This window comes from Phyllobates terribilis, unplaced genomic scaffold (genome assembly GCF_046119375.1).
Source record: "Phyllobates terribilis strain yellow unplaced genomic scaffold, ASM4611937v1 Scaffold_11__3_contigs__length_659146591, whole genome shotgun sequence".
NCBI lineage: Eukaryota > Metazoa > Chordata > Amphibia > Anura > Dendrobatidae > Phyllobates > Phyllobates terribilis.
Genome location: NW_027362771.1, coordinates 603,470,419 through 603,493,191, shown reverse-complemented (window position 1 = coordinate 603,493,191; position 22,773 = coordinate 603,470,419). Strand labels below are relative to the sequence as shown.

Here is a 22,773-nt window from a genome sequence, read left to right as displayed (position 1 = left end):
GCAGTTTTCTCACCTTTTGACCTGTCTTCCTTTAGTAGCCCTTGTTATTCCACTTTGGGCGTTTTCTCACGTTTTGACCTGTTTTCCTTTAGTAGCCCGTGTTATTCCACTTTGGGCGTTTTCTCACGTTTTGACCTGTTTTCCTTTAGTAGCCCATGTTATTCCACTTTGGGCATTTTCTCACGTTTTAACCTCATGTTTTCCTTTAGTAGCCCATGTTATTCCACTTTGGGTGTTTTCTCACATTTTGACCTCATGTTTTCCTTTAGTAGCCCGTGTTATTCCACTTTGGGCGTTTTCTCACGTTTTGACCTCATGTTTTCCTTTAGTAGCCCATGTCATTCCACTTTGGGTGTTTTCTCACATTTTGACCTCATGTTTTCCTTTCGTAGCCCGTGTTATTCCACTTTGGGCATTTTCTCACATTTTGACCTCATGTTTTCCTTTAGTAGCCCTTGTTATTTCACTTTGGGCATTTTCTCACGTTTTAACCTCATGTTTTCCTTTAGTAGCCCATGTTATTCCACTTTGGGTGTTTTCTCACATTTTGACCTCATGTTTTCCTTTAGTAGCCCGTGTTATTCCACTTTGGGCGTTTTCTCACGTTTTGACCTCATGTTTTCCTTTAGTAGCCCATGTCATTCCACTTTGGGTGTTTTCTCACATTTTGACCTCATGTTTTCCTTTCGTAGCCCGTGTTATTCCACTTTGGGCATTTTCTCACATTTTGACCTCATGTTTTCCTTTAGTAGCCCTTGTTATTTCACTTTGGGCATTTTCTCACGTTTTAACCTCATGTTTTCCTTTAGTAGCCCATGTTATTCCACTTTGGGTGTTTTCTCACATTTTGACCTCATGTTTTCCTTTAGTAGCCCGTGTTATTCCACTTTGGGCGTTTTCTCATGTTTTGACCTCATGTTTTCCTTTAGTAGCCCGTGTTATTCCACTTTGGGAGTTTTCTCATGTTTTGACCTCATGTTTTCCTTTAGTATCCCGTGTTATTCCACTTTGGGGCAGTTTTCTCATGTTTTGACCTGTCTTCCTTTAGTAGCCCTTGTTATTCCACTTTGGGCGTTTTCTCACGTTTTGACCTGTTTTCCTTTAGTAGCCCTTGTTATTCCACTTTGGGCGTTTTCTTACGTTTTGACCTGTTTTCCTTTAGTAGCCCGTGTTATTTCACTTTGGGCGTTTTTTCACGTTTTGACCTGTTTTCCTTTAGTAGCCCATGATATTCCACTTTGGGCGTTTTCTCACGTTTTGACCTCATGTTTTCCTTTAGTAGCCCTTGTTATTCCACTTTGGGTGTTTTCACACATTTTGACCTCATGTTTTCCTTTAGTACCCCTTGTTATTCCACTTTGGCTGTTTTCTCACATTTTTACCTCATGTTTTCCTTTAGTAGCCCTTGTTATTCCACTTTGGGCGTTTTCTCACGTTTTGACCTCATGTTTTCCTTTAGTAGCCCGTGTTATTCCACTTTGGGTGTTTTCTCACATTTTGACCTCATGTTTTCCTTTAGTAGCCCTTGTTATTCCACATTGGGTGTTTTCTCACATTTTGACCTCATGTTTTCCTTTAGCAGCCCTTGTTATTCCACTTTGGGCATTTTCTCACTTTTTAACCTCATGTTTTCCTTTAGTAGCCCATGTTATTCCACTTTGGGTGTTTTCTCACATTTTGACCTCATGTTTTCCTTTAGTAGCCCGTGTTATTCCACTTTGGGCGTTTTCTCATGTTTTGACCTCATGTTTTCCTTTAGTAGCCCGTGTTATTCCACTTTGGGAGTTTTCTCATGTTTTGACCTCATGTTTTCCTTTAGTAGCCCGTGTTATTCCACTTTGGGGCAGTTTTCTCACGTTTTGACCTGTCTTTCTTTAGTAGCCCTTGTTATTCCACTTTGGGCGTTTTCTCACGTTTTGACCTGTTTTCCTTTAGTAGCCCGTGTTATTCCACTCTGGGCGTTTTCTCACGTTTTGACCTGTTTTCCTTTAGTAGCCCTTGTTATTCCACTTTGGGCGTTTTCTTACGTTTTGACCTCATGTTTTCCTTTAGTAGCCCGTGTTATTCTACTTTGGGCGTTTTCTTACGTTTTGACCTGTTTTCCTTTAGTAGCCCGTGTTATTCCACTTTGGGCGTTTTCTCACGTTTTGACCTGTTTTCCTTTAGTAGCCCATGTTATTCCACTTTGGGCGTTTTCTCACGTTTTGACCTCATGTTTTCCTTTAGTAGCCCTTGTTATTCCACTTTGGGTGTTTTCTCACATTTTGACCTCATGTTTTCCTTTAGTAGCCCTTGTTTTTCCACTTTGGGCGTTTTCTCACGTTTTGACCTCATGTTTTCCTTTAGTAGCCCGTGTTATTCCACTTTGGGTGTTTTCTCACATTTTGACCTCATGTTTTCCTTTAGTAGCCCGTGTTATTCCACTTTGGGTGTTTTCTCACATTTTGACCTCATGTTTTCCTTTAGTAGCCCGTGTTATTCCACTTTGGGCGTTTTCTCACGTTTTGACCTCATGTTTTCCTTTAGTAGCCCGTGTTATTCCACTTTGGGTGTTTTCTCACATTTTGACCTCATGTTTTCCTTTAGTAGCCCGTGTTATTCCACTTTGGGCGTTTTCTCACGTTTTGACCTCATGTTTTCCTTTAGTAGCCCATGTTATTCCACTTTGGGTGTTTTCTCACATTTTGACCTCATGTTTTCCTTTAGTAGCCCGTGTTATTCCACTTTGGGCATTTTCTCACATTTTGACCTCATGTTTTCCTTTAGTAGCCCTTGTTATTCCACTTTGGGCATTTTCTCACGTTTTAACCTCATGTTTTCCTTTAGTAGCCCATGTTATTCCACTTTGGGTGTTTTCTCACATTTTGACCTCATGTTTTCCTTTAGTAGCCCGTGTTATTCCACTTTGGGTGTTTTCTCACATTTTGACCTCATGTTTTCCTTTAGTAGCCCGTGTTATTCCACTTTGGGCGTTTTCTCACGTTTTGACCTCATGTTTTCCTTTAGTAGCCCATGTTATTCCACTTTGGGCATTTTCTCACGTTTTAACCTCATGTTTTCCTTTAGTAGCCCATGTTATTCCACTTTGGGTGTTTTCTCACATTTTAACCTCATGTTTTCCTTTAGTAGCCCATGTTATTCCACTTTGGGAGTTTTCTCATGTTTTGACCTCATGTTTTCCTTTAGTAGCCCGTGTTATTCCACTTTGGGGCAGTTTTCTCACCTTTTGACCTGTCTTCCTTTAGTAGCCCTTGTTATTCCACTTTGGGCGTTTTCTCACGTTTTGACCTGTTTTCCTTTAGTAGCCCGTGTTATTCCACTTTGGGCGTTTTCTCACGTTTTGACCTGTTTTCCTTTAGTAGCCCATGTTATTCCACTTTGGGCATTTTCTCACGTTTTAACCTCATGTTTTCCTTTAGTAGCCCATGTTATTCCACTTTGGGTGTTTTCTCACATTTTGACCTCATGTTTTCCTTTAGTAGCCCGTGTTATCCCACTTTGGGCGTTTTCTCACGTTTTGACCTCATGTTTTCCTTTAGTAGCCCATGTCATTCCACTTTGGGTGTTTTCTCACATTTTGACCTCATGTTTTCCTTTCGGAGCCCGTGTTATTCCACTTTGGGCATTTTCTCACATTTTGACCTCATGTTTTCCTTTAGTAGCCCTTGTTATCTCACTTTGGGCATTTTCTCACGTTTTAACCTCATGTTTTCCTTTAGTAGCCCATGTTATTCCACTTTGGGTGTTTTCTCACATTTTGACCTCATGTTTTCCTTTAGTAGCCCGTGTTATTCCACTTTGGGCGTTTTCTCATGTTTTGACCTCATGTTTTCCTTTAGTAGCCCGTGTTATTCCACTTTGGGAGTTTTCTCATGTTTTGACCTCATGTTTTCCTTTAGTATCCCGTGTTATTCCACTTTGGGGCAGTTTTCTCACGTTTTGACCTGTCTTCCTTTAGTAGCCCTTGTTATTCCACTTTGGGCGTTTTCTCACGTTTTGACCTGTTTTCCTTTAGTAGCCCTTGTTATTCCACTTTGGGCGTTTTCTTACGTTTTGACCTCATGTTTTCCTTTAGTAGCCCGTGTTATTCCACTTTGGGCGTTTTCTTACGTTTTGACCTGTTTTCCTTTAGTAGCCCGTGTTATTTCACTTTGGGCGTTTTTTCACGTTTTGACCTGTTTTCCTTTAGTAGCCCATGTTATTCCACTTTGGGCGTTTTCTCACGTTTTGACCTCATGTTTTCCTTTAGTAGCCCTTGTTATTCCACTTTGGGTGTTTTCACACATTTTGACCTCATGTTTTCCTTTAGTACCCCTTGTTATTCCACTTTGGCTGTTTTCTCACATTTTTACCTCATGTTTTCCTTTAGTAGCCCTTGTTATTCCACTTTGGGTGTTTTCTCACGTTTTGACCTCATGTTTTCCTTTAGTAGCCCGTGTTATTCCACTTTGGGTGTTTTCTCACATTTTGACCTCATGTTTTCCTTTAGTAGCCCGTGTTATTCCACTTTGGGTGTTTTCTCACATTTTGACCTCATGTTTTCCTTTAGTAGCCCGTGTTATTCCACTTTGGGCGTTTTCTCACGTTTTGACCTCAAGTTTTCCTTTAGTAGCCCGTGTTATTCCACTTTGGGTGTTTTCTCCCATTTTGACCTCATGTTTTCCTTTAGTAGCCCGTGTTATTCCACTTTGGGCGTTTTCTCACGTTTTGACCTCATGTTTTCCTTTAGTAGCCCATGTTATTCCACTTTGGGTGTTTTCTCACATTTTGACCTCATGTTTTCCTTTAGTAGCCCGTGTTATTCCACTTTGGGCATTTTCTCACATTTTGACCTCATGTTTTCCTTTAGTAGCCCTTGTTATTCCACTTTGGGCATTTTCTCACGTTTTAACCTCATGTTTTCCTTTAGTAGCCCGTGTTATTCCACTTTGGGTGTTTTCTCACATTTTGACCTCATGTTTTCCTTTAGTAGCCCATGTTATTCCACTTTGGGTGTTTTCTCACATTTTGACCTCATGTTTTCCTTTAGTAGCCCGTGTTATTCCACTTTGGGCGTTTTCTCATGTTTTGACCTCATGTTTTCCTTTAGTAGCCCGTGTTATTCCACTTTGGGAGTTTTCTCATGTTTTGACCTCATGTTTTCCTTTAGTATCCCGTGTTATTCCACTTTGGGGCAGTTTTCTCACGTTTTGACCTGTCTTCCTTTAGTAGCCCTTGTTATTCCACTTTGGGCGTTTTCTCACGTTTTGACCTGTTTTCCTTTAGTAGCCCTTGTTATTCCACTTTGGGCGTTTTCTTACGTTTTGACCTCATGTTTTCCTTTAGTAGCCCGTGTTATTCCACTTTGGGCGTTTTCTTACGTTTTGACCTGTTTTCCTTTAGTAGCCCGTGTTATTTCACTTTGGGCGTTTTTTCACGTTTTGACCTGTTTTCCTTTAGTAGCCCATGTTATTCCACTTTGGGCGTTTTCTCACGTTTTGACCTCATGTTTTCCTTTAGTAGCCCTTGTTATTCCACTTTGGGTGTTTTCACACATTTTGACCTCATGTTTTCCTTTAGTACCCCTTGTTATTCCACTTTGGCTGTTTTCTCACATTTTTACCTCATGTTTTCCTTTAGTAGCCCTTGTTATTCCACTTTGGGCGTTTTCTCACGTTTTGACCTCATGTTTTCCTTTAGTAGCCCGTGTTATTCCACTTTGGGTGTTTTCTCACATTTTGACCTCATGTTTTCCTTTAGTAGCCCGTGTTATTCCACTTTGGGTGTTTTCTCACATTTTGACCTCATGTTTTCCTTTAGTAGCCCGTGTTATTCCACTTTGGGCGTTTTCTCACGTTTTAACCTCATGTTTTCCTTTAGTAGCCCGTGTTATTCCACTTTGGGTGTTTTCTCACATTTTGACCTCATGTTTTCCTTTAGTAGCCCATGTTATTCCACTTTGGGTGTTTTCTCACATTTTGACCTCATGTTTTCCTTTAGTAGCCCGTGTTATTCCACTTTGGGCGTTTTCTCATGTTTTGACCTCATGTTTTCCTTTAGTAGCCCGTGTTATTCCACTTTGGGAGTTTTCTCATGTTTTGACCTCATGTTTTCCTTTAGTATCCCGTGTTATTCCACTTTGGGGCAGTTTTCTCACGTTTTGACCTGTCTTCCTTTAGTAGCCCTTGTTATTCCACTTTGGGCGTTTTCTCACGTTTTGACCTGTTTTCCTTTAGTAGCCCTTGTTATTCCACTTTGGGCGTTTTCTTACGTTTTGACCTCATGTTTTCCTTTAGTAGCCCGTGTTATTCCACTTTGGGCGTTTTCTTACGTTTTGACCTGTTTTCCTTTAGTAGCCCGTGTTATTCCACTTTGGGTGTTTTCTCACATTTTGACCTCATGTTTTCCTTTAGTAGCCCTTGTTATTCCACTTTGGGTGTTTTCACACATTTTGACCTCATGTTTTCCTTTAGTACCCCTTGTTATTCCACTTTGGCTGTTTTCTCACATTTTTACCTCATGTTTTCCTTTAGTAGCCCTTGTTATTCCACTTTGGGCGTTTTCTCACGTTTTGACCTCATGTTTTCCTTTAGTAGCCCGTGTTATTCCACTTTGGGTGTTTTCTCACATTTTGACCTCATGTTTTCCTTTAGTAGCCCGTGTTATTCCACTTTGGGTGTTTTCTCACATTTTGACCTCATGTTTTCCTTTAGTAGCCCGTGTTATTCCACTTTGGGCGTTTTCTCACGTTTTGACCTCAAGTTTTCCTTTAGTAGCCCGTGTTATTCCACTTTGGGTGTTTTCTCCCATTTTGACCTCATGTTTTCCTTTAGTAGCCCGTGTTATTCCACTTTGGGCGTTTTCTCACGTTTTGACCTCATGTTTTCCTTTAGTAGCCCATGTTATTCCACTTTGGGTGTTTTCTCACATTTTGACCTCATGTTTTCCTTTAGTAGCCCGTGTTATTCCACTTTGGGCATTTTCTCACATTTTGACCTCATGTTTTCCTTTAGTAGCCCTTGTTATTCCACTTTGGGCATTTTCTCACGTTTTAACCTCATGTTTTCCTTTAGTAGCCCGTGTTATTCCACTTTGGGTGTTTTCTCACATTTTGACCTCATGTTTTCCTTTAGTAGCCCATGTTATTCCACTTTGGGTGTTTTCTCACATTTTGACCTCATGTTTTCCTTTAGTAGCCCGTGTTATTCCACTTTGGGCATTTTCTCACATTTTGACCTCATGTTTTCCTTTAGTAGCCCTTGTTATTCCACTTTGGGCATTTTCTCACGTTTTAACCTCATGTTTTCCTTTAGTAGCCCATGTTATTCCACTTTGGGTGTTTTCTCACATTTTGACCTCATGTTTTCCTTTAGTAGCCCATGTTATTCCACTTTGGGTGTTTTCTCACATTTTGACCTCATGTTTTCCTTTAGTAGCCCTTGTTATTCCACTTTGGGCGTTTTCTCACGTTTTGACCTCATGTTTTCCTTTAGTAGCCCGTGTTATTCCACTTTGGGCGTTTTCTCATGTTTTGACCTCATGTTTTCCTTTAGTAGCCCGTGTTATTCCACTTTGGGAGTTTTCTCATGTTTTGACCTCATGTTTTCCTTTAGTAGCCCGTGTTATTCCACTTTGGGAGTTTTCTCACGTTTTGACCTCATGTTTTCCTTTAGTAGCCCGTGTTATTCCACTTTGGGTGTTTTCTCACATTTTGACCTCATGTTTTCCTTTAGTAGCCCGTGTTATTCCACTTTGGGCGTTTTCTCACGTTTTGACCTCATGTTTTCCTTTAGTAGCCCATGTTATTCCACTTTGGGTGCTTTCTCACATTTTGACCTCATGTTTTCCTTTAGTAGCCCGTGTTATTCCACTTTGGGCATTTTCTCACATTTTGACCTCATGTTTTCCTTTAGTAGCCCTTGTTATTCCACTTTGGGCATTTTCTCACGTTTTAACCTCATGTTTTCCTTTAGTAGCCCATGTTATTCCACTTTGGGTGTTTTCTCACATTTTGACCTCATGTTTTCCTTTAGCAGCCCATGTTATTCCACTTTGGGTGTTTTCTCACATTTTGACCTCATGTTTTCCTTTAGTAGCCCGTGTTATTCCACTTTGGGCGTTTTCTCACATTTTGACCTCATGTTTTCCTTTAGTAGCCCATGTTATTCCACTTTGGGCATTTTCTCACGTTTTAACCTCATGTTTTCCTTTAGTAGCCCATGTTATTCCACTTTGGGTGTTTTCTCACATTTTGACCTCATGTTTTCCTTTAGTAGCCCATGTTATTCCACTTTGGGTGTTTTCTCACATTTTGACCTCATGTTTTCCTTTAGTAGCCCGTGTTATTCCACTTTGGGCGTTTTCTCACGTTTTGACCTCATGTTTTCCTTTAGTAGCCCATGTTATTCCACTTTGGGTGTTTTCTCACATTTTGACCTCATGTTTTCCTTTAGTAGCCCGTGTTATTCCACTTTGGGCATTTTCTCACATTTTGACCTCATGTTTTCCTTTAGTAACCCTTGTTATTCCACTTTGGGCATTTTCTCACTTTTTAACCTCATGTTTTCCTTTAGTAGCCCATGTTATTCCACTTTGGGTGTTTTCTCACATTTTGACCTCATGTTTTCCTTTAGTAGCCCGTGTTATTCCACTTTGGGCGTTTTCTCATGTTTTGACCTCATGTTTTCCTTTAGTAGCCCGTGTTATTCCACTTTGGGGCAGTTTTCTCACGTTTTGACCTGTCTTCCTTTAGTAGCCCTTGTTATTCCACTTTGGGCGTTTTCTCACGTTTTGACCTGTTTTCCTTTAGTAGCCCGTGTTATTCCACTTTGGGCGTTTTCTCACGTTTTGACCTGTTTTCCTTTAGTAGCCCTTGTTATTCCACTTTGGGCGTTTTCTTACGTTTTGACCTCATGTTTTCCTTTAGTAGCCTGTGTTATTCCACTTTGGGCATTTTCTTACGTTTTGACCTGTTTTCCTTTAGTAGCCCGTGTTATTCCACTTTGGGCGTTTTCTCACGTTTTGACCTGTTTTTCTTTAGTAGCCCATGTTATTCCACTTTGGCTGTTTTCTCACATTTTTACCTCATGTTTTCCTTTAGTAGCCCTTGTTATTCCACTTTGGGCGTTTTCTCACGTTTTGACCTCATGTTTTCCTTTAGTAGCCCGTGTTATTCCACTTTGGGTGTTTTCTCACATTTTGACCTCATGTTTTCCTTTAGTAGCCCGTGTTATTCCACTTTGGGTGTTTTCTCACATTTTGACCTCATGTTTTCCTTTAGTAGCCCGTGTTATTCCACTTTGGGCGTTTTCTCACGTTTTAACCTCATGTTTTCCTTTAGTAGCCCGTGTTATTCCACTTTGGGTGTTTTCTCACATTTTGACCTCATGTTTTCCTTTAGTAGCCCATGTTATTCCACTTTGGGTGTTTTCTCACATTTTGACCTCATGTTTTCCTTTAGTAGCCCGTGTTATTCCACTTTGGGCGTTTTCTCATGTTTTGACCTCATGTTTTCCTTTAGTAGCCCGTGTTATTCCACTTTGGGAGTTTTCTCATGTTTTGACCTCATGTTTTCCTTTAGTATCCCGTGTTATTCCACTTTGGGGCAGTTTTCTCACGTTTTGACCTGTCTTCCTTTAGTAGCCCTTGTTATTCCACTTTGGGCGTTTTCTCACGTTTTGACCTGTTTTCCTTTAGTAGCCCTTGTTATTCCACTTTGGGCGTTTTCTTACGTTTTGACCTCATGTTTTCCTTTAGTAGCCCGTGTTATTCCACTTTGGGCGTTTTCTTACGTTTTGACCTGTTTTCCTTTAGTAGCCCGTGTTATTTCACTTTGGGCGTTTTTTCACGTTTTGACCTGTTTTCCTTTAGTAGCCCATGTTATTCCACTTTGGGCGTTTTCTCACGTTTTGACCTCATGTTTTCCTTTAGTAGCCCTTGTTATTCCACTTTGGGTGTTTTCACACATTTTGACCTCATGTTTTCCTTTAGTACCCCTTGTTATTCCACTTTGGCTGTTTTCTCACATTTTTACCTCATGTTTTCCTTTAGTAGCCCTTGTTATTCCACTTTGGGCGTTTTCTCACGTTTTGACCTCATGTTTTCCTTTAGTAGCCCGTGTTATTCCACTTTGGGTGTTTTCTCACATTTTGACCTCATGTTTTCCTTTAGTAGCCCGTGTTATTCCACTTTGGGTGTTTTCTCACATTTTGACCTCATGTTTTCCTTTAGTAGCCCGTGTTATTCCACTTTGGGCGTTTTCTCACGTTTTGACCTCAAGTTTTCCTTTAGTAGCCCGTGTTATTCCACTTTGGGTGTTTTCTCCCATTTTGACCTCATGTTTTCCTTTAGTAGCCCGTGTTATTCCACTTTGGGCGTTTTCTCACGTTTTGACCTCATGTTTTCCTTTAGTAGCCCATGTTATTCCACTTTGGGTGTTTTCTCACATTTTGACCTCATGTTTTCCTTTAGTAGCCCGTGTTATTCCACTTTGGGCATTTTCTCACATTTTGACCTCATGTTTTCCTTTAGTAGCCCTTGTTATTCCACTTTGGGCATTTTCTCACGTTTTAACCTCATGTTTTCCTTTAGTAGCCCGTGTTATTCCACTTTGGGTGTTTTCTCACATTTTGACCTCATGTTTTCCTTTAGTAGCCCATGTTATTCCACTTTGGGTGTTTTCTCACATTTTGACCTCATGTTTTCCTTTAGTAGCCCGTGTTATTCCACTTTGGGCATTTTCTCACATTTTGACCTCATGTTTTCCTTTAGTAACCCTTGTTATTCCACTTTGGGCATTTTCTCACTTTTTAACCTCATGTTTTCCTTTAGTAGCCCATGTTATTCCACTTTGGGTGTTTTCTCACATTTTGACCTCATGTTTTCCTTTAGTAGCCCGTGTTATTCCACTTTGGGCGTTTTCTCATGTTTTGACCTCATGTTTTCCTTTAGTAGCCCGTGTTATTCCACTTTGGGGCAGTTTTCTCACGTTTTGACCTGTCTTCCTTTAGTAGCCCTTGTTATTCCACTTTGGGCGTTTTCTCACGTTTTGACCTGTTTTCCTTTAGTAGCCCGTGTTATTCCACTTTGGGCGTTTTCTCACATTTTGACCTCATGTTTTCCTTTAGTAGCCCGTGTTATTCCACTTTGGGCGTTTTCTCATGTTTTGACCTCATGTTTTCCTTTAGTAGCCCGTGTTATTCCACTTTGGGCATTTTCTTACGTTTTGACCTGTTTTCCTTTAGTAGCCCTTGTTATTCCACTTTGGGCGTTTTCTCACGTTTTGACCTGTTTTCCTTTAGTAGCCCGTGTTATTCCACTTTGGGCGTTTTCTCACGTTTTGACCTGTTTTCCTTTAGTAGCCCTTGTTATTCCACTTTGGGCGTTTTCTTACGTTTTGACCTCATGTTTTCCTTTAGTAGCCTGTGTTATTCCACTTTGGGCATTTTCTTACGTTTTGACCTGTTTTCCTTTAGTAGCCCGTGTTATTCCACTTTGGGCGTTTTCTCACGTTTTGACCTGTTTTTCTTTAGTAGCCCATGTTATTCCACTTTGGCTGTTTTCTCACATTTTTACCTCATGTTTTCCTTTAGTAGCCCTTGTTATTCCACTTTGGGCGTTTTCTCACGTTTTGACCTCATGTTTTCCTTTAGTAGCCCGTGTTATTCCACTTTGGGTGTTTTCTCACATTTTGACCTCATGTTTTCCTTTAGTAGCCCGTGTTATTCCACTTTGGGTGTTTTCTCACATTTTGACCTCATGTTTTCCTTTAGTAGCCCGTGTTATTCCACTTTGGGCGTTTTCTCACGTTTTAACCTCATGTTTTCCTTTAGTAGCCCGTGTTATTCCACTTTGGGTGTTTTCTCACATTTTGACCTCATGTTTTCCTTTAGTAGCCCATGTTATTCCACTTTGGGTGTTTTCTCACATTTTGACCTCATGTTTTCCTTTAGTAGCCCGTGTTATTCCACTTTGGGCGTTTTCTCATGTTTTGACCTCATGTTTTCCTTTAGTAGCCCGTGTTATTCCACTTTGGGAGTTTTCTCATGTTTTGACCTCATGTTTTCCTTTAGTATCCCGTGTTATTCCACTTTGGGGCAGTTTTCTCACGTTTTGACCTGTCTTCCTTTAGTAGCCCTTGTTATTCCACTTTGGGCGTTTTCTCACGTTTTGACCTGTTTTCCTTTAGTAGCCCTTGTTATTCCACTTTGGGCGTTTTCTTACGTTTTGACCTCATGTTTTCCTTTAGTAGCCCGTGTTATTCCACTTTGGGCGTTTTCTTACGTTTTGACCTGTTTTCCTTTAGTAGCCCGTGTTATTTCACTTTGGGCGTTTTTTCACGTTTTGACCTGTTTTCCTTTAGTAGCCCATGTTATTCCACTTTGGGCGTTTTCTCACGTTTTGACCTCATGTTTTCCTTTAGTAGCCCTTGTTATTCCACTTTGGGTGTTTTCACACATTTTGACCTCATGTTTTCCTTTAGTACCCCTTGTTATTCCACTTTGGCTGTTTTCTCACATTTTTACCTCATGTTTTCCTTTAGTAGCCCTTGTTATTCCACTTTGGGCGTTTTCTCACGTTTTGACCTCATGTTTTCCTTTAGTAGCCCGTGTTATTCCACTTTGGGTGTTTTCTCACATTTTGACCTCATGTTTTCCTTTAGTAGCCCGTGTTATTCCACTTTGGGTGTTTTCTCACATTTTGACCTCATGTTTTCCTTTAGTAGCCCGTGTTATTCCACTTTGGGCGTTTTCTCACGTTTTGACCTCAAGTTTTCCTTTAGTAGCCCGTGTTATTCCACTTTGGGTGTTTTCTCCCATTTTGACCTCATGTTTTCCTTTAGTAGCCCGTGTTATTCCACTTTGGGCGTTTTCTCACGTTTTGACCTCATGTTTTCCTTTAGTAGCCCATGTTATTCCACTTTGGGTGTTTTCTCACATTTTGACCTCATGTTTTCCTTTAGTAGCCCGTGTTATTCCACTTTGGGCATTTTCTCACATTTTGACCTCATGTTTTCCTTTAGTAGCCCTTGTTATTCCACTTTGGGCATTTTCTCACGTTTTAACCTCATGTTTTCCTTTAGTAGCCCGTGTTATTCCACTTTGGGTGTTTTCTCACATTTTGACCTCATGTTTTCCTTTAGTAGCCCATGTTATTCCACTTTGGGTGTTTTCTCACATTTTGACCTCATGTTTTCCTTTAGTAGCCCGTGTTATTCCACTTTGGGCATTTTCTCACATTTTGACCTCATGTTTTCCTTTAGTAACCCTTGTTATTCCACTTTGGGCATTTTCTCACTTTTTAACCTCATGTTTTCCTTTAGTAGCCCATGTTATTCCACTTTGGGTGTTTTCTCACATTTTGACCTCATGTTTTCCTTTAGTAGCCCGTGTTATTCCACTTTGGGCGTTTTCTCATGTTTTGACCTCATGTTTTCCTTTAGTAGCCCGTGTTATTCCACTTTGGGGCAGTTTTCTCACGTTTTGACCTGTCTTCCTTTAGTAGCCCTTGTTATTCCACTTTGGGCGTTTTCTCACGTTTTGACCTGTTTTCCTTTAGTAGCCCGTGTTATTCCACTTTGGGCGTTTTCTCACGTTTTGACCTGTTTTCCTTTAGTAGCCCTTGTTATTCCACTTTGGGCGTTTTCTTACGTTTTGACCTCATGTTTTCCTTTAGTAGCCTGTGTTATTCCACTTTGGGCATTTTCTTACGTTTTGACCTGTTTTCCTTTAGTAGCCCGTGTTATTCCACTTTGGGCGTTTTCTCACGTTTTGACCTGTTTTCCTTTAGTAGCCCATGTTATTCCACTTTGGGCGTTTTCTCACGTTTTGACCTCATGTTTTCCTTTAGTAGCCCTTGTTATTCCACTTTGGGTGTTTTCACACATTTTGACCTCATGTTTTCCTTTAGTACCCCTTGTTATTCCACTTTGGGTGTTTTCTCACATTTTGACCTCATGGTTTCCTTTAGTAGCCCTTGTTATTCCACTTTGGGCGTTTTCTCACGTTTTGACCTCATGTTTTCCTTTAGTAGCCCGTGTTATTCCACTTTGGGTATTTTCTCACATTTTGACCTCATGTTTTCCTTTAGTAGCACGTGTTATTCCACTTTTGGTGTTTTCTCACATTTTGACCTCATGTTTTCCTTTAGTAGCCCGTGTTATTCCACTTTGGGTGTTTTCTCACGTTTTGACCTCAATTTTTCCTTTAGTAGCCCGTGTTATTCCACTTTGGGTGTTTTCTCACATTTTGACCTCATGTTTTCCTTTAGTAGCCCGTGTTATTCCACTTTGGGCGTTTTCTCACGTTTTGACCTCATGTTTTCCTTTAGTAGCCCATGTTATTCCACTTTGGGTGTTTTCTCACATTTTGACCTCATGTTTTCCTTTAGTAGCCCGTGTTATTCCACTTTGGGCATTTTCTCACATTTTGACCTCATGTTTTCCTTTAGTAGCCCTTGTTATTCCACTTTGGGCATTTTCTCACGTTTTAACCTCATGTTTTCCTTTAGTAGCCCATGTTATTCCACTTTGGGTGTTTTCTCACATTTTGACCTCATGTTTTCCTTTAGTAGCCCGTGTTATTCCACTTTGGGTGTTTTCTCACATTTTGACCTCATGTTTTCCTTTATCAGCCCGTGTTATTCCACTTTGGGCGTTTTCTCACGTTTTGACCTCATGTTTTCCTTTAGTAGCCCATGTTATTCCACTTTGGGCATTTTCTCACGTTTTAACCTCATGTTTTCCTTTAGTAGCCCATGTTATTCCACTTTGGGTGTTTTCTCACATTTTGACCTCATGTTTTCCTTTAGTAGCCCGTGTTATTCCACTTTGGGTGTTTTCTCACATTTTTACCTCATGTTTTCCTTTAGTAGCCCATGTTATTCCACTTTGGGTGTTTTCTCACATTTTGACCTCATGTTTTCCTTTAGTAGCCCGTGTTATTCCACTTTGGGCATTTTCTCACATTTTGACCTCATGTTTTCCTTTAGTAGCCCTTGTTATTCCACTTTGGGCATTTTCTCACGTTTTAACCTCATGTTTTCCTTTAGTAGCCCATGTTATTCCACTTTGGGTGTTTTCTCACATTTTGACCTCATGTTTTCCTTTAGTAGCCCGTGTTATTCCACTTTGGGCGTTTTCTCATGTTTTGACCTTATGATTTCCTTTAGTAGCCCGTGTTATTCCACTTTGGGTGTTTTCTCACATTTTGACCTCATGTTTCCTTTAGTAGCCCGTGTTATTCCACTTTGGGTGTTTTCTCACATTTTGACCTCATGTTTTCCTTTAGTAGCCCATGTTATTCCACTTTGGGTGTTTTCTCACATTTTGACCTCATGTTTTCCTTTAGTAGCCCGTGTTATTCCACTTTGGGCATTTTCTCACATTTTGACCTCATGTTTTCCTTTAGTAGCACTTGTTATTCCACTTTGGGCATTTTCTCACGTTTTAACCTCATGTTTTCCTTTAGTAGCCCGTGTTATTCCACTTTGGGTGTTTTCTCACATTTTGACCTCATGTTTTCCTTTAGTAGCCCGTGTTATTCCACTTTGGGCGTTTTCTCATGTTTTGACCTCATTTTTTCCTTTAGTAGCCCGTGTTATTCCACTTTAGGAGTTTTCTCATGTTTTGACCTCATGTTTTCCTTTAGTAGCCCGTGTTATTCCACTTTGGGAGTTTTCTCACGTTTTGACCTCATGTTTTCCTTTAGTAGCCCGTGTTATTCCACTTTGGGTGTTTTCTCACATTTTGACCTCATGTTTTCCTTTAGTAGCCCGTGTTATTCCACTTTGGGCGTTTTCTCACGTTTTGACCTCATGTTTTCCTTTAGTAGCCCATGTTATTCCACTTTGGGTGTTTTCTCACATTTTGACCTCATGTTTTCCTTTAGTAGCCCGTGTTATTCCACTTTGGGCATTTTCTCACATTTTGACCTCATGTTTTCCTTTAGTAGCCCTTGTTATTCCACTTTGGGCATTTTATCACGTTTTAACCTCATGTTTTCCTTTAGTAGCCCATGTTATTCCACTTTGGGTGTTTTCTCACATTTTGACCTCATGTTTTTCTTTAGTAGCCCGTGTTATTCCACTTTGGGTGTTTTCTCACATTTTGACCTCATGTTTTCCTTTAGTAGCCCGTGTTATTCCACTTTGGGCGTTTTCTCACGTTTTGACCTCATGTTTTCCTTTAGTAGCCCATGTTATTCCACTTTGGGCATTTTCTCACGTTTTAACCTCATGTTTTCCTTTAGTAGCCCATGTTATTCCACTTTGGGTGTTTTCTCACATTTTGACCTCATGTTTTCCTTTAGTAGCCCATGTTATTCCACTTTGGGTGTTTTCTCACATTTTGACCTCATGTTTTCCTTTAGTAGCCCGTGTTATTCCACTTTGGGCGTTTTCTCACGTTTTGACCTCATGTTTTCCTTTAGTAGCCCATGTTATTCCACTTTGGGTGTTTTCTCACATTTTGACCTCATGTTTTCCTTTAGTAGCCCGTGTTATTCCACTTTGGGCATTTTCTCACATTTTGACCTCATGTTTTCCTTTAGTAGCCCTTGTTATTCCACTTTGGGCATTTTCTCACTTTTTAACCTCATGTTTTCCTTTAGTAGCCCATGTTATTCCACTTTGGGTGTTTTCTCACATTTTGACCTCATGTTTTCCTTTAGTAGCCCGTGTTATTCCACTTTGGGCGTTTTCTCATGTTTTGATCTCATGTTTTCCTTTAGTAGCCCGTGTTATTCCACTTTGGGGCAGTTTTCTCACGTTTTGACCTGTCTTCCTTTAGTAGCCCTTGTTATTCCACTTTGGGCGTTTTCTCACGTTTTGACCTGTTTTCCTTTAGTAGCCCGTGTTATGCCACTTTGGGCGTTTTCTCACGTTTTGACCTGTTTTCCTTTAGTAGCCCTTGTTATTCCACTTTGGGCGTTTTCTTCCGTTTTGACCTCATGTTTTCCTTTAGTAGCCTGTGTTATTCCACTTTGGGCGTTTTCTTACGTTTTGACCTGTTTTCCTTTAGTAGCCCGTGTTATTCCACTTTGGGCGTTTTCTCACGTTTTGACTTGTTTTCCTTTAGTAGCCCATGTTATTCCACTTTGGGCGTTTTCTCACGTTTTGACCTCATGTTTTCCTTTAGTAGCCCTTGTTATTCCACTTTGGGTGTTTTCACACATTTTGACCTCATGTTTTCCTTTAGTACCCCTTGTTATTCCACTTTGGGTGTTTTCTCACATTTTGACCTCATGTTTTCCTTTAGTAGCCCGTGTTATTCCACTTTGGGCGTTTTCTCACGTTTTGACCTCATGTTTTCCTTTAGTAGCCCATGTTATTCCACTTTGGGTGTTTTCTCACATTTTGACCTCATGTTTTCCTTTAGTAGCCCGTGGTATTCCACTTTGGGCATTTTCTCACATTTTGACCTCATGTTTTCCTTTAGTAGCCCTTGTTATTCCACTTTGGGCATTTTCTCACTTTTTAACCTCATGTTTTCCTTTAGTAGCCCATGTTATTCCACTTTGGGTGTTTTCTCACATTTTGACCTCATGTTTTCCTTTAGTAGCCCGTGTTATTCCACTTTGGGGCAGTTTTCTCACGGTTTGACCTGTCTTCCTTTAGTAGCCCTTGTTATTCCACTTTGGGCGTTTTCTCACGTTTTGACCTGTTTTCCTTTAGTAGCCCGTGTTATTCCACTTTGGGCGTTTTCTCACGTTTTGACCTGTTTTCCTTTAGTAGCCCTTGTTATTCCACTTTGGGCGTTTTCTTACGTTTTGACCTCATGTTTTCCTTTAGTAGCCCGTGTTATTCCACTTTGGGGCAGTTTTCTCACGGTTTGACCTGTCTTCCTTTAGTAGCCCTTGTTATTCCACTTTGGGCGTTTTCTCACGTTTTGACCTGTTTTCCTTTAGTAGCCCGTGTTATTCCACTTTGGGCGTTTTCTCACGTTTTGACCTGTTTTCCTTTAGTAGCCCTTGTTATTCCACTTTGGGCGTTTTCTTACGTTTTGACCTCATGTTTTCCTTTAGTAGCCTGTGTTATTCCACTTTGGGCGTTTTCTTACGTTTTGACCTGTTTTCCTTTAGTAGCCCGTGTTATTCCACTTTGGGCGTTTTCTCACGTTTTGACCTGTTTTCCTTTAGTAGCCCATGTTATTCCACTTTGGGCGTTTTCTCACGTTTTGACCTCATGTTTTCCTTTAGTAGCCCTTGTTATTCCACTTTGGGTGTTTTCACACATTTTGACCTCATGTTTTCCTTTAGTACCCCTTGTTATTCCACTTTGGGTGTTTTCTCACATTTTGACCTCATGGTTTCCTTTAGTAGCCCTTGTTATTCCACTTTGGGCGTTTTCTCACGTTTTGACCTCATGTTTTCCTTTAGTAGCCCGTGTTATTCCACTTTGGGTGTTTTCTCACATTTTGACCTCATGTTTTCCTTTAGTAGCCCGTGTTATTCCACTTTTGGTGTTTTCTCACATTTTGACCTCATGTTTTCCTTTAGTAGCCCGTGTTATTCCACTTTGGGCGTTTTCTCACGTTTTGACCTCAAGTTTTCCTTTAGTAGCCCGTGTTATTCCACTTTGGGTGTTTTCTCACATTTTGACCTCATGTTTTCCTTTAGCAGCCCGTGTTATTCCACTTTGGGCGTTTTCTCACGTTTTGACCTCATGTTTTCCTTTAGTAGCCCATGTTATTCCACTTTGGGTGTTTTCTCACATTTTGACCTCATGTTTTCCTTTAGTAGCCCGTGTTATTCCACTTTGGGCATTTTCTCACATTTTGACCTCATGTTTTCCTTTAGTAGCCCTTGTTATTCCACTTTGGGCATTTTCTCACGTTTTAACCTCATGTTTTCCTTTAGTAGCCCATGTTATTCCACTTTGGGTGTTTTCTCACATTTTGACCTCATGTTTTCCTTTAGTAGCCCGTGTTATTCCACTTTGGGTGTTTTCTCACATTTTGACCTCATGTTTTCCTTTAGCAGCCCGTGTTATTCCACTTTGGGCGTTTTCTCACGTTTTGACCTCATGTTTTCCTTTAGTAGCCCATGTTATTCCACTTTGGGCATTTTCTCACGTTTTAACCTCATGTTTTCCTTTAGTAGCCCATGTTATTCCACTTTGGGTGTTTTCTCACATTTTGACCTCATGTTTTCCTTTAGTAGCCCGTGTTATTCCACTTTGGGTGTTTTCTCACATTTTTACCTCATGTTTTCCTTTAGTAGCCCATGTTATTCCACTTTGGGTGTTTTCTCACATTTTGACCTCATGTTTTCTTTTAGTAGCCCGTGTTATTCCACTTTGGGCATTTTCTTACATTTTGACCTCATGTTTTCCTTTAGTAGCCCTTGTTATTCCACTTTGGGTGTTTTCTCACATTTTGACCTCATGTTTTCCTTTAGTAGCCCGTGTTATTCCACTTTGGGCGTTTTCTCATGTTTTGACCTTATGTTTTCCTTTAGTAGCCCATGTTATTCCACTTTGGGTGTTTTCTCACATTTTGACCTCATGTTTTCCTTTAGTAGCCCGTGTTATTCCACTTTGGGTGTTTTCTCACATTTTGACCTCATGTTTTCCTTTAGTAGCCCATGTTATTCCACTTTGGGTGTGTTCTCACATTTTGACCTCATGTTTTCCTTTAGTAGCCCGTGTTATTCCACTTTGGGCATTTTCTCACATTTTGACCTCATGTTTTCCTTTAGTAGCACTTGTTATTCCACTTTGGGCATTTTCTCACGTTTTAACCTCATGTTTTCCTTTAGTAGCCCGTGTTATTCCACTTTGGGTGTTTTCTCACATTTTGACCTCATGTTTTCCTTTAGTAGCCCGTGTTATTCCACTTTGGGCGTTTTCTCATGTTTTGACCTCATGTTTTCCTTTAGTAGCCCGTGTTATTCCACTTTGGGAGTTTTCTCATGTTTTGACCTCATGTTTTCCTTTAGTAGCCCGTGTTATTCCACTTTGGGAGTTTTCTCACGTTTTGACCTCATGTTTTTCTTTAGTAGCCCGTGTTATTTCTCACAATTCTACCTCACAATTCTGTATTTGTCTGCTGTAGCCCATATCATTGCTCACATGTTGTTTCCCTCTAACATTTTTTTTACCTCATGTTTCATCATTTTTCTGTGGTAGTTCATATTATTGTTATTTACTTAAACTTCAAAAAAAATTTTTTTTTCAACATTTTTTTCGATCTCACGTGAGCTGATAACTTGGCCAGAGGTTATAGGAGCCATCAGCTGGCCGGTTAGCTCAGATGGTTAGAGCGTGGTGCTAATAACGCCAAGGTCGCGGGTTCGATCCCCGTACGGGCCAGTTTTTTTTATTTTTTACTATTGTTTAGTTTTTATTTTTATTATCGTTCACTCGTCATGTTCCACTTTCATTTTTTTTTTTTACCACTCCTGCGCTTTTAACCCTTTAACAACCACCCATACACGTTTTTACGCGATCGTTAACCAGTTTAGTTCTAAGCCATTTACTCCCTCCCCCTTCCCATTGCTGACCGGACACATTTTTATTCCTCCCCCTCCCCCGCGCGTGTATTGGGTTTAAAGAGCAGTACAATTTCTTCTCATTCGGATATAACTAAATGTAATTTTTGCCTCTTTTTTTTGTGATACTTGTGGCGTAATTTTTCTGTCATTGTCATAATGTCTTTATTTTTTGCTGATATCAAGCGATACTGGTGGGAAAACATGGGTGATTTCACATTGCGCTTATCTTAACATTCGTGAGTCCCTTCGGGCCTGTAGTCCGAACCCCCGCTCCTCGCAAAATGGGATTCAGACAACAGGGCCATAGACTGTAATGGTGCCGACAGTGTGAACGTGCGCTCGGGCGTGCATCATTTTCAGACATAGTAGAGTGTCCGCCTCCAGTAGGCGTACATGCTCGAAAATGATGCAATGGATGACAGTGCACGTTCGCTCTTTTTGGTCTCCACAACATTGCATTAAAATACAAAAACAGGCAATCAAAACATCTTATGTACCCCAAAATGGTATCAATAAAAATGTTAGCTCAGCATGCGAAAAATAAGCCCTCACCGAGCCCCAGATCCCAAAAAATGGAGGCACTAAGGGTCTTGGAAAATAGCACCATTATTTTTTTTTTTAAACTTTGGATTATTTTTTTTCACCACATAAATAAAAAAGAACCTATACATGTTTGATATCTGCGAACTCGTAATGACCTGGGGAATGATATTGCCAGATCAATTTTAGTTTAGCGAACATGGTAACAAAAAAGCAAACAATTGTGGAATTGCATTTTTTTGCAGTTTCACCGCACTAGGATTTTTTTCCCTTTTTCCAGTAGACTATATGGTAAAATCAATGATGTCTTTCAAAAGTACAGTTCGTCTCGCAGAAAACAAGAACTCATATGGCCATATTGATGGAAAAATACAAAAGTTATAGCTCTGGGAAGAAGGGGAAGGAAAACAAAAACGTAAAAGGGGTTAATAACCAATAGAACAAAACGCAAATTTATTAGCATTAAAAAACACTATCTTTGACGATACAGCTTATAAACTTAATAAGCCAGACAATTAGATTAGTTGAGCTAAGTGAAATACCCTATTGTGTTCATGTTGATTTGTAAATGTACAGTATGTGTTTTTCTGTGGCTGATCAAGAAGGACATACAATCATTTGTATAACCCTGATTGTTATCTCCTCTTGGGTTTGGAAACAATGATGTGTGCTAATATGCTAATTACATATTGTACTAAAAGCCAGATGAATGTTGATTTAAAGAGCCCAACTATGTAAATAGATTAACTCAAACAATGAGACCTGAGTGCTGCCCTTTTCCCCCAACCTGTGACTGATGACCTTACACAGAAATAAATATAAACAGGGATGTCTGTAGTTCTGCAAGCCAAGCAGAATCAAGGAGCAAAAGAAAGACTTTACTAGGAGAATGAGAGACATCCTTCAGAACAGTAAATGTATTGCATGGTGGCTCCATCCAAAAAGACACAGATTGTGATTCTACATGATTCTAGCCTAAGGGTATATAGCCCTGATTGGAAAGATACGGCTCTGCTCCATTGGCCATCAGAGAGACATTGATACATTTGGGGAGACCAGGTTGGGACGATGAAGTCACCTGGCCCCATGGATATGTTGTTTGGGGTCACCTGGAACCCATGGAGACATTCAGAGAAGCCAGATTGGGACCAGCCGGTCATCTGACCCCATGTAAACTCTCGGAGAGGCCAGGGTGGGACCCTCAGGTCTCCTGGCCTTGTATCTCATTGGACTGCTAGCTTCTTAAGCTTGCAGCTACCTTCTTTCTGTGGTGGCCCGCCAGAAGCAGGGGGGGCCACTGGTTGTGGTAGTTAGTCCTGGAAGTCCCAAAGTCGGAGCTGTTCTATCCCAGGCGGGCGGAGTGGAAGGGTGAGACTGTGTAATGTGGCACCATCTTGGGCATTTGCTGAGACTGTTCTGTTTATTGTCTGCTTTGTGGTTCAATAAAGTATTGCCACACTGTTTTACCCACACCCTGTGTTGTCTGAGTAGTATAATGCCCACGGAAGACCCCGGGTCTTCACACTATTGATCCAAGTTTTAGCTATATACTACATATGTTCAAAGTGACCTCAATTGGTGATGTGGCAGATGTCCTAGGCGTAATACAGTTCTGTCCAGATACATGGCAGCATATCCTCAGATATGGACTTTGCTGTTTTATTGGCTGGGGTGGCACATATACTGAGTCCTTGATGTAGGCCCACAGTTGCGGGTGTTCATTAAGGCCAACACAACATTGGTGAATTGTTGTTTGCCGGTGGCA

At 40.5% G+C, this 22,773-nt stretch overlaps 1 non-coding gene across 1 annotated transcript; it reads left to right on the top strand.

Annotated features, from left to right (window-relative positions):
* The first annotated feature begins 20,212 nt into the window (after nucleotides 1–20,212).
* Nucleotides 20,213–20,286, top strand: TRNAI-AAU (transfer RNA isoleucine (anticodon AAU)). Its single transcript has one exon. It is a non-coding gene; the product is annotated as a tRNA-Ile (tRNA).
* Nucleotides 20,287–22,773: the final 2,487 nt, after the last annotated feature.